General features: G+C 39.1%; 4 non-coding genes across 4 annotated transcripts; all 4 read right to left on the bottom strand.

Moving 5' to 3' along the window:
* Window positions 1-6,495: 6,495 nt before the first annotated feature.
* Window positions 6,496-6,568, bottom strand: trnar-ucg. The gene has a single exon. It is a non-coding gene; the product is annotated as a tRNA-Arg (tRNA).
* Window positions 6,569-6,852: 284 nt separating this feature from the next.
* On the bottom strand, window positions 6,853-6,926 carry trnai-aau. The gene has a single exon. It is a non-coding gene; the product is annotated as a tRNA-Ile (tRNA).
* A 615-nt stretch (window positions 6,927-7,541) lies between these two features.
* Window positions 7,542-7,614, bottom strand: trnar-ucg. Its single transcript has one exon. It is a non-coding gene; the product is annotated as a tRNA-Arg (tRNA).
* A 285-nt stretch (window positions 7,615-7,899) lies between these two features.
* Window positions 7,900-7,973, bottom strand: trnai-aau. Its single transcript has one exon. It is a non-coding gene; the product is annotated as a tRNA-Ile (tRNA).
* Window positions 7,974-10,319: the final 2,346 nt, after the last annotated feature.

Below are 10,319 nucleotides of genomic sequence, written 5' to 3'. Positions count from 1 at the left end.
TATTAAAACATTGGGTAATAACAAATACATAGTCATAAAACCTGCAGACAAAGGGGGCCAAATAGTCATACAGGAAAAAAAAACAACTACATTTTAGAAGCCAACAGACAATTAAATAACAACACATATTACAAACCACTCACTCACCCATTACAGTTAGAAACACAAACACTTATCAAGGACATTACAGACAACCTTTATCAAAACAAATACATTAACTTTAAACAGAAGAAATACCTGGACGGTCCAGATGAGCCCAGGCCTCGCCTCTTTTACCTCCTCCCTAAAATCCACAAGCCTCCTGTGACTTGGGACGGTCCCCTTGTTCGACCTTTGTTGTTCCGGGTCGGCAGACCAATAGTAAGTGACTGCGAATCATGAATCATACTAAACCATAACCACACCAACCCCATTAATACATACCAATTTGTAAAAATAAAAAACCTAGAAAAAAAACCTCTAGGTACCCGGTCACGCACCCTTTTTTCAATAGACATAGACTCATTATACACTAACATAGAAACACCACTTGGCCTCGCTGCAATAAAACACATTTTTGATAAACACCCAGACCCATCCAGACCTGACAGCCAAATTTTACAGTTACTCAATCTCACACTTACCAGGAATGACTTCACCTTTAACAATAAACACTATCTCCAGCTTTGTGGGTGTGCTATGGGCCGGAAGTATTCTCCATCATACGCAGACATCTACCTGGCCCATTGGGAGGAAACAGCTTTCCACAAACTCATCATCAAACCTCTGCTTTACTTCCGGTACTTGACGACATCTTCGGCCTTTGGGACAACACCGAACAGACCTTTTTGACTTTTCTGGACATCCTCAACTCGCATCACCCTAAAATAAAACTCAAACATAACCTACAACCCGTTACAGTGGAGTTCCTGGACACACAGGTCTTCTTCCGCGCCTCCGACGACCGGACCAAAACACTAGCCACCAAAGTTTATTTCAAGGACACCGACCGCCATGCACTTCTCCATAAGACCAGCTATCACCCCAAACACACGTACAGAGGCCTCATTAAGTCCCAGCTGATACACTTCCACAGGATTTGCACCTTCCCGGAGCATGTGGAGGAGGCCACTAGTACACTTTTGGTGCGATGAGGTTGAGGGGTTACTCGAGGCGCTTCCTTAGAGGTGAAAGCGCGGAGGTCATCGGCAAGTTTACAAAGAAAACCAAAACCACCATCCAGGCGCCCAATTCCGCCCTCGTACCCCTGGTCATTACATACTCAGAAAATCTTAGGAATTTTTTACCAACTATCAGAGCGAATTTCCAGGGGGCGGGGGTTGGTTGTGACGTCCTGAGGAACTGCCGTATGATCTCCGCCTACAGGAGGAATAAAAATCTGAAAGACATTTTAATTCACACAAACCTAAACAAGAATAGTGACCCTAGGGAAGCGCTTCGAGGCTCGGATGTTGGTTTTATGAGTCTTCCCCACATTTTTAACCCTTACAGCAGAGTTGGTTTTAACCCGGGGCAGGCCCTGCAGCACACAACCATCAATGTGGTTTATGCAATTAGGTGCAGGGCCTGCCACAAACTGTATGTGGGGGAGACAAGAAACACCAGTATGTTTTAAATAAGGGCGATGGCACAACTGTTTTATATGCACATTTTAAACTCCATGGTTCTGAAAATGTTCAAAGCATGGGCCTGGAGAGTAACAAGGCCTGGACCACGGCTCAGCGTCGGGCAGCGGAGAGGAAGTGGATCCATCTTTTAAAAACCATAGACCCTACGGGTCTAAATGAAAAATATTAAAATTGATCCACTTCTCTTTTTAACCCAAGTTTTACAGGGTATTTTTAGAAATATTTCCTCCCACTGCTCTGGTCTCTCTCCTCTCTCTCCCCAGGTTTTATCTGGACCTCCTCTGTAGCGCATTATACCCGACCTTTCTTTTCCTTTCCTGCTTTTTCTATCTTTTTCTATTTTAAATGACTTTTTATTGTTTATGGTTAATAACTATTTATTGTAAAACAATTTATTTTTTAATTTGCTTTATTTTTAATAATTTTTTTAATATATTTAATTCCTTTATGGCAGGTTTTTTTTCCATTTTTACTATTCTTCCCTTTCGGGGGTTTTAATCTATTCCTACAGAGGAGGTCCTACCCAATACCTTGGTTTTATTTATTTTAATAAATATTTTGAAGATGCCTTGGTTGTCCTTTTATAACTTTTATTCTGTCTTACTTACATTTTAAGAATTTTATTGGATTTTTTGTCTGTCTCTAATATATAATCTATATTTATTATTATTATTATTATTATTTATTATTTTTTTACGAATTGAATTACTTGCCTCAAGATTTTAGCATAACTATACACATGCCATTGGTTTTATGCATTTTACTAACAGTTTGGTTTTATTTATATGATGTATTTTAAATTATGTTATTTATTGTGTGGCACTTTTTTATTTAATTATTTTATTTACTTATTTTTTTACTTCTTAAAGCACTTTTAACATAGCACTTATTATTGACCCTGAATGGTATGTGTATGGATATTTTTAACCTCAAGAGCAAGTAACGGCAGACAGTATTTAATTTTTCAATTTAAATAACATGGTTTTAAGATTATAATAGTTTATATTTTATATGGGGACACCAGGCTTTTTATAATTTTATTTATCACACGACTGTGTTTTTTATTATATATTTATTTAAAATATTTGTAATTAAAATTTTTATAATCTTCTGGGAGAGACAACGGAGTTGTTGTGGAGTTGACCTTTTATTCAAAGTTTTAATTCCCGCTGTCCTTCCTTTCCAGTGGTCCCCCCTCCCCCCTTTAACAGCCCCGTCATTTTTATTTAACCGAACCTGGTTTTTAAGGAGTTTTTAAAGTGTTTTTATTCACACCAGTGGTCCCCTGTGCCGCGGTCCCTCGCAGCACCAATCCTGGGTGTTGCGCTTTAACCTAAACCCCCAGAAGCTTTTTTCACCTGGGTCGAACATTGGGAGATTAGTCGGAGTAGCGTTATCAGCTGAATAGCGTACGCGAGGGGCTAATGGATCGAAGTGTCTCTTAACATTACCCAAAAAACCAAAAACCAATAACGTCTAATGTACAAATATATTATACTTATAAAGCGATTGATTGTAAGAAGTACACAAAGTTTATGTAAATAACACTTGCCTGCTGGCTCTGCTCTCTGCTGCTGCTGCTGCTGTAAGAGTGCTTAGGGTCGTCTACAATTACAACTTCGCAAAGAGATGCAACAAAAATGTTTTTAATTTAACTTATTTTTAACTAGCAGGAGACAAGTTATAATTGAGGTAAGTTTGGAGACATTACCTTATTTAATCATTAAATTAATAAATATTTTTGTTGCATCTCTTTCGGGTTGTAATTTGTAGACGGCCCTAAGCCCTCTTACTGCCTGGTAGTAACAGCAGCAGCAGAGAGCAGAAGCCAGCAGGCAAGTGTTATTTACATACACTTCTGGTGTACTTACAAACTTTACAATCCATCGTTTTATGAGTGCATAAACTATTTGTACTACTGTAGACGTTTGTACGGTGGCCGGGAAGTGCAATGCAACATTACAAAGAATGAAACACTTTTACAAAGCTCGAGACAAATTTACATTTTGGAAAACAAATTTACATTTTGGAAAACAAATTTACATATTTGAAAAATTTATTTAAAAAAATAAAAAAAAAAAAACAAATTTACATTTTAAAGAAACAAATTTACATTTTGGAAAACAAAATAACATTTTAGAAAACAAATTTACATTTTCGAAACCAAATTTACATTTTAGAAAACAAATTAACAAGATGCAAAACACTTTTACCAGTCCCGAAACAAATTTACAAATGACAGATTCTTAGCGAAAGGGAATGTACCACATACCGGAAGTGATGAGGTGTTGTTGGTGGCGCGCAGTCAATTTGTGTTGTTGTGAGTGAGTATATGGCGTGAATGAAGTTTATGGGTGACTTTACGTGTGGTCGGTGTTTGGAGTTTTTATATGCACCGGACCTGACGGGAAACATTGGAAAAACAGGGAACGTATCGACAGCCGCGGCCGGATCGAAGCTACAGCAGGGGGCAGCTGAGTCCGTCTGCAGCTGCAGGACCTGGAGCTCACTGCCCATTCCTGGGAGCCAAAACCGACACCACGCAGCTGGAGACCCAGGCCGTATTGCTGGGCCCGCTGGAGGGAAGGGAAGCCCGGAGAATCAGATCCAGGACTGAACGGAGCGGACTGTCACAGCCTGCTGAAGTTTAAATCACAGGTTTCCTAAAGGGAGTCTGGCGGGACTCGGACTGTGGACGACGAAACACGACTTAAAGTCTCGTTAAATAAATAAATACATGCAGAAATAAATGAATCATTAGTGTTTAAACTTCACTTTGAAGCAGAACCTCTTAGTTCAGAAGGGTGAAGTTTCCGTTTGTACTCATCTGTGAACTGATTATAATAAATATTCTTTGTATTAACACATTAATTAGTCTCTTTGTCTTTTTGTTTAAAAAAACTAGAACATCGCATGAGATTTTGACGATTTATAGTGATTTTATTTCCGTTAGACCTTTGCCTACATTGACGCTGATGCATTAAGGACGGCCCATAGACAGTATATAAGGGAGTGCCTCCCCTGTTCCAAGATGGCGGCTCTATTGACGCATTCGATCCATAACTGCCGTAGTCAAGGCGACATGTATACAACACCTCATCACTTCCGGTATGTGGTACATTCCCTTTCCGTGAAGAATCTGTCATTTGTAAATTTGTTTCGGGACTGGTAAAAGTGTTTTGCATCTTGTTAATTTGTTTTCTAAAATGTAAATTTGTTTTCGAAAATGTAAATTTGTTTTCTAAAATGTTATTTTGTTTTCCAAAATGTAAATTTGTTTTCTAAAATGTAAATTTGTTTTCTAAAATGTTATTTTGTTTTCCAAAATGTAAATTTGTTTTCTAAAATGTAAATTTGTTTTCGAAAATGTTATTTTGTTTTCCAAAATGTAAATTTGTTTTCTAAAATGTTATTTTGTTTTCCAAAATGTAAATTTGTTTTCTAAAATGTTATTTTGTTTTCCAAAATGTAAATTTGTTTTCTAAAATGTTATTTTGTTTTCCAAAATGTAAATTTGTTTTCCAAAATGTAAAAGTGTTTCATTCTTTGTAATGTTGCATTGCACTTCCCGGCCACCGTACATTTGGTATCATTTCGGGCATTATTAGTGGGGTAATGTTAAGAGACACTTTGGATCCATTAGCCCCTGCGCTAAGCTATTCAGCTGATAACGCTACTCTACGCTAACTCTCCCAATGTTCGACAAAGCTGAAAAAAGCTTCTGAGGGGGTGTTTGGCTCGAGGTCATGGTGCAAAGGACCCTAGGGTGAAATTATTCCGAACCATCACTTTAATGACCCATTAGGGCAAACATAGGATGATAGAGATACACTACACACATGAAAGTTATTAGAATAACAATTTTTTTTGCAGAGAAAAAATGTTACATACATACAAATACAATATTTTTTTTGAATTAGGATGGAGCATTTAACCAGGAAAGTACTCGAACCCTGATCTGAAGTCAAACGCCTTGTCCATTAGGCCACACAATTGTCGAAAAACAATTAAACAAATTATTTTTTGTAGAAGAAAATATCTTCAGTGGTAGACACACCGCTACCATGTGAGCAGGTATGGTATGGTTTGTGGGGGATGGATATGTGCGTCCTAGCTGTTATAGACATCGAAAGAACTACCATAGAGATTGAGACTTATGTTGTGAGAAAATGTTCTAAATCAACACTTCTGGCCAGTATGGGGATCGACCTTGGCTTTATTAGCACCACACTCTAACCATCTGAGCTAACTTGCCTGATATGTTTCTATTTCAAAAAAAACTTTTCCAAAAATAAAACAGGCTAGAAAGCGCAGAATTGGGCCAGTTTTGGATGGGCTGCCTTGCTGTGCATGGTTTGTAGGTGCTGCATATGTTTTTGTCCTTGCTACTATAGCCATGGAAAGCAGCGCCATAGGGATTGAGACTTATGTTGCGTTAATGGCCCATTATTGCAAACAACAGGAGGATAGAGATTATCTTGGGTTTAGGGTTTTGCGGTTATAGTACCCCTAAAGTGTCTGGCGCTGCTTAGCATTATTAGCACCACATTCAAACCATCTGAGCTAACTGGCCTGCTTTTGATGACTTTTTAAAACAAGATTTGTTCCAGTAAACCACGACAGAACAGTATTGGACATGTTATGGATGGTCAATCAGGTGTGACCACCTAGCAGCTTGGCGTTTCTGGAAGAAATTAGCTTAAAAGGTACACTGTAGACTTCACGTTTAAAAGTTATTGGAAGAAATATTTTTTTCAGCAGAGGAAACACTTCAAACTATCTCAAACGCCATTGTAGCAGTAGGTGACTTGTCCAAATCAAAGTCAGACAAGCTACCACATAGTGCTTTGAGTTAGGGAAAAGCTTTTAACCACGAAGGGACTCGAACCCTCAATCTTCTGATTCGAAGTCAGACGCCTTGTCCATTAGGCCACGCAGTTGTAAACCAACTGTTTCTTTTACAAATCTGAAGTGCCATGGTTTAGCTGCAAAGTAGCAGAGAGCTAAAATTTGCCAAAAAGGCAGACTGTTATGTTGGCCAGTTAACTTTTGTTGAAGAAAATAGCTTAAATGGTAGACACACCGCTACCATGAGAATTATTGGAATTAAGTTCTACATTGTTCTTAATATCTGGATTTGCTGAGCAGAATGCCCTTCAACTATCTGTATGTTTCAAATGTAAAGTGCGATTGCAAACACATTAATGTGCTAAATCAACACTTTTGGCCAGTATGGGGATCGAACCCATGACCTTGGCCTTATTAGCACCACGCTCTAACCATCTGAGCTAACCAACCAGATATGTTGCTTTTTCCCAAAAAATAATTCCAAAAATAAAACACGCTAGAAATCGCAGAATTGGGCCAGTTTTGGATGGGCTGCCTGGCTGTGCATGGTTTGTAGGTGCTGCATATGTTTTTGTCCTTGCTACTATAGCCATGGAAAGCAGCGCCATAGAGATTGAGACTTATTTTGCGTTAATGGCCCATTAGTGCAAACAAAAGGAGGATAGAGATTATCTTGGGTTTAGGGTTTTGCGGTTATAGTACCCCTAAAGTGTCTGGCGCTGCTTAGCATTATTAGCACCACATTCAAACCATTTGAGCTAACTGGCCTGCTTTTGATGACTTTTTAAAACAAGAGTTGTTCCAGTAAACCACGACAGAACAGTACTGTACATGTTTTGGATGGTCAATCAGGTGTGACCACCTAGCAGCTTGGCGTTTGTGGAAGAAATTAGCTTAAAAGGTACACTGTAGACTTCACATGTAAAAGTTATTGGAAGAAATATTTTTTTTTCAGCAGAGCAAAACACTTCAAACTATCTCAAACACCATTTTAGCAGTAGGTGACTTGTCCAAATCAACGTCTAACAAGCTACCACATAGTTCTTTGAGTTAGGGAGGATCTTTTAACCACGAAGGGACTCGAACCCTCAATCTTCTGATTCGAAGTCAGACGCCTTGTCCATTAGGCCACGCGGTTGTAAAAAAACTGTTTTTTTTACAAATCTGAAGTGCCATGGTTTAGCTGCAAAGTAGCAGAGAGCTAAAATTTGCCAAAAAGGCAGACTGTTTCGCTGGCCAGTTAACTTTTGTGGAAGAAAATAGCTTAAATGGTAGACACACTGCTACCATGTGAGTTAGTGGAACTAAGTTCTACATTGTCCTTAATATTTGCATTTGCTGAGCAGAATGCCCCTTTAATTATCTCTATGTTTGAAATGTACAGTGAAAGTGCAAACACATTAATGTTCTAAATCAATACTTCTGGCCAGTATGGGGATCTAACCCATGACCTTGGCGTTATTAGCACCACGCTCTAACCATCTGAGCTAACCGGCCTGATTTGTTACCATTTCAAAAAAAAAATTCCAAAAATAAAACAGGCTAGAAAGCAGAATTGGGCCAGTTTTGGATGGGCTGCCTGGCTGTGCATGGTTTGTAGGTGCTGCATATGTTTTTGTCCTTGCTACTATAGCCATGGAAAGCAGCGCCATAGAGATTGAGACTTATGTTGCGTTAATGGCCCATTAGTGCAAACAAAAGGAGGATAGAGATTATCTTGGGTTTAGGGTTTTGCGGTTATAGTAACCCTAAAGTGTCTGGCGCTTCTTAGCATTATTAGCACCACATTCAAACCATCTGAGCTAACTGGCCTGCTTTTGATGACCTTTTAAAACAAGATTTGTTCCAGTAAACCACGACAGAACAGTATTGGACATGATTTGGATCATGCCAAGCTGCCAACCTAGCAGCTTGGCGTTTGTGGAAGAAATTAGCTTAAAAGGTACACTGTAGACTTCACGTTTAAAAGTTATTGGAAGAAATATTTTTTTTTCAGCAGAGCAAAACCCTTTAAACTATCTCAAACGCCATTGTAGCAGTAGGTGACTTGTCCGAATCGAAGTCTAACAAGCTACCACATAGTTCTTTGAGTTAGGGAGGATCTTTTAACCACGAAACGACTCTAACCCTCAATCTTCTGATTCAAAGTCAGACGCCTTGTCCATTAGGCCACGCGGTTGTAAAAAAACTGTTTTTTTTTTACAAATCTGAAGTGCCATGGTTTAGCTGCAAAGTAGCAGAGAGATAAAATTTGCCAAAAAGGCAGACTGTTTCGCTGGCCAGTTAACTTTTGTGGAAGAAAATAGCTTAAATGGTAGACACACTGCTACCATGTGAGTTAGTGGAACTAAGTTCTACATTGTCCTTAATATTTGCATTTGCTGAGCAGAATGCCCTTCAATTATCTCTATGTTTGAAATGTACAGTGAAAGTGCAAACACATTAATGTTCTAAATCAACACTTCTGGCCAGTATGGGGATCGAACCCATGACCTTGGTGTTATTAGCACCACACTCTAATCATCGGAGCTAACCTGCCTGATTTGTTGCTATTTCCAAAAATAACAATTCCAAAAATAAAACAGGCTAGAAAGCACAGAATTGGGCCAGTTTTGGATGGGCTGCCTGGCTGTGCATGGTTTGTAGGTGCTGCATATGTTTTTGTCCTTGCTACTATAGCCATGGAAAGCAGCGCCATAGAGATTGAGACTTATGTTGCGTTATTGGCCCATTAGTGCAAACAAAAGGAGGATAGAGATTATCTTGGGTTTAGGGTTTTGCGGTCATAGTACCCCTAAAGTGTCTGGCGCTGCTTAGCATTATTAGCACCACATTCAAACCATCTGAGCTAACTGGCCTGCTTTTGATGACTTTTTAAAACAAGATTTCTTACAGAAAACCACGACAGAACAGTATTGGACATGTTTTGGATGGTCAATCAGGTGTGACCACCTAGCAGCTTGGCGTTTGTGGAAGAAATTAGCTTAAAAGGTACACTGTACACTTCACGTGTAAAAGTTATTGGAAGAAATATTTTTTTTTCAGCAGAGCAAAACCCTTTAAACTATCTCAAACGCCATTGTAGCAGTAGGTGACTTGTCCGAATCAAAGTCTAACAAGCTACCACATAGTTCTTTGAGTTAGGGAGGATCTTTTAACCACGAAACGACTCAAACCCTCAATCTTCTGATTCAAAGTCAGACGCCTTGTCCATTAGGCCACGCGGTTGTAAAAAAACTGTTTTTTTTACAAATCTGAAGTGCCATGGTTTAGCTGCAAAGTAGCAGAGAGCTAAAATTTGCCAAAAGGCAGACTGTTTCGCTGGCCAGTTAACTTTTGTGGAAGAAAATAGCTTAAATGGTAGACACACTGCTACCATGTGAGTTAGTGGAACTAAGTTCTACATTGTCCTTAATATTTGCATTTGCTGAGCAAAATGCCCTTCAATTATCTCTATGTCTGAAATGTACAGTGAAAGTGCAAACACATGAATGTTCTAAATCAACACTTCTGGCCAGTATGGGGATCGAACCCATGACCTTGGAGTTTTTAGCACCACACTCTAATCATCGGAGCTAACCTGCCTGATTTGTTGCTATTTCCAAAAATAACAATTCCAAAAATAAAACAGGCTAGAAAGCGCAGAATTGGGCCAGTTTTGGATGGGCTGCCTAGCTGTGCATGGTTTGTAGGTGCTGCATTTGTTTTTGTCCTTGCTACTATAGCCATGGAAAGCAGCGCCATAGAGATTGAGAGTTATGTTGCGTTATTGGCCCATTAGTGCAAACAAAAGGAGGATAGAGATTATCTTGGGTTTAGGGTTTTGCGGTCATAGTACCCCTA

Source organism: Perca fluviatilis, chromosome 7, assembly GCF_010015445.1.
Source record: "Perca fluviatilis chromosome 7, GENO_Pfluv_1.0, whole genome shotgun sequence".
Taxonomy (NCBI): Eukaryota; Metazoa; Chordata; class Actinopteri; order Perciformes; family Percidae; genus Perca; species Perca fluviatilis.
Note: the sequence above shows the minus strand (reverse complement) of the source record. Positions and strands in the feature narration are given on the sequence as shown.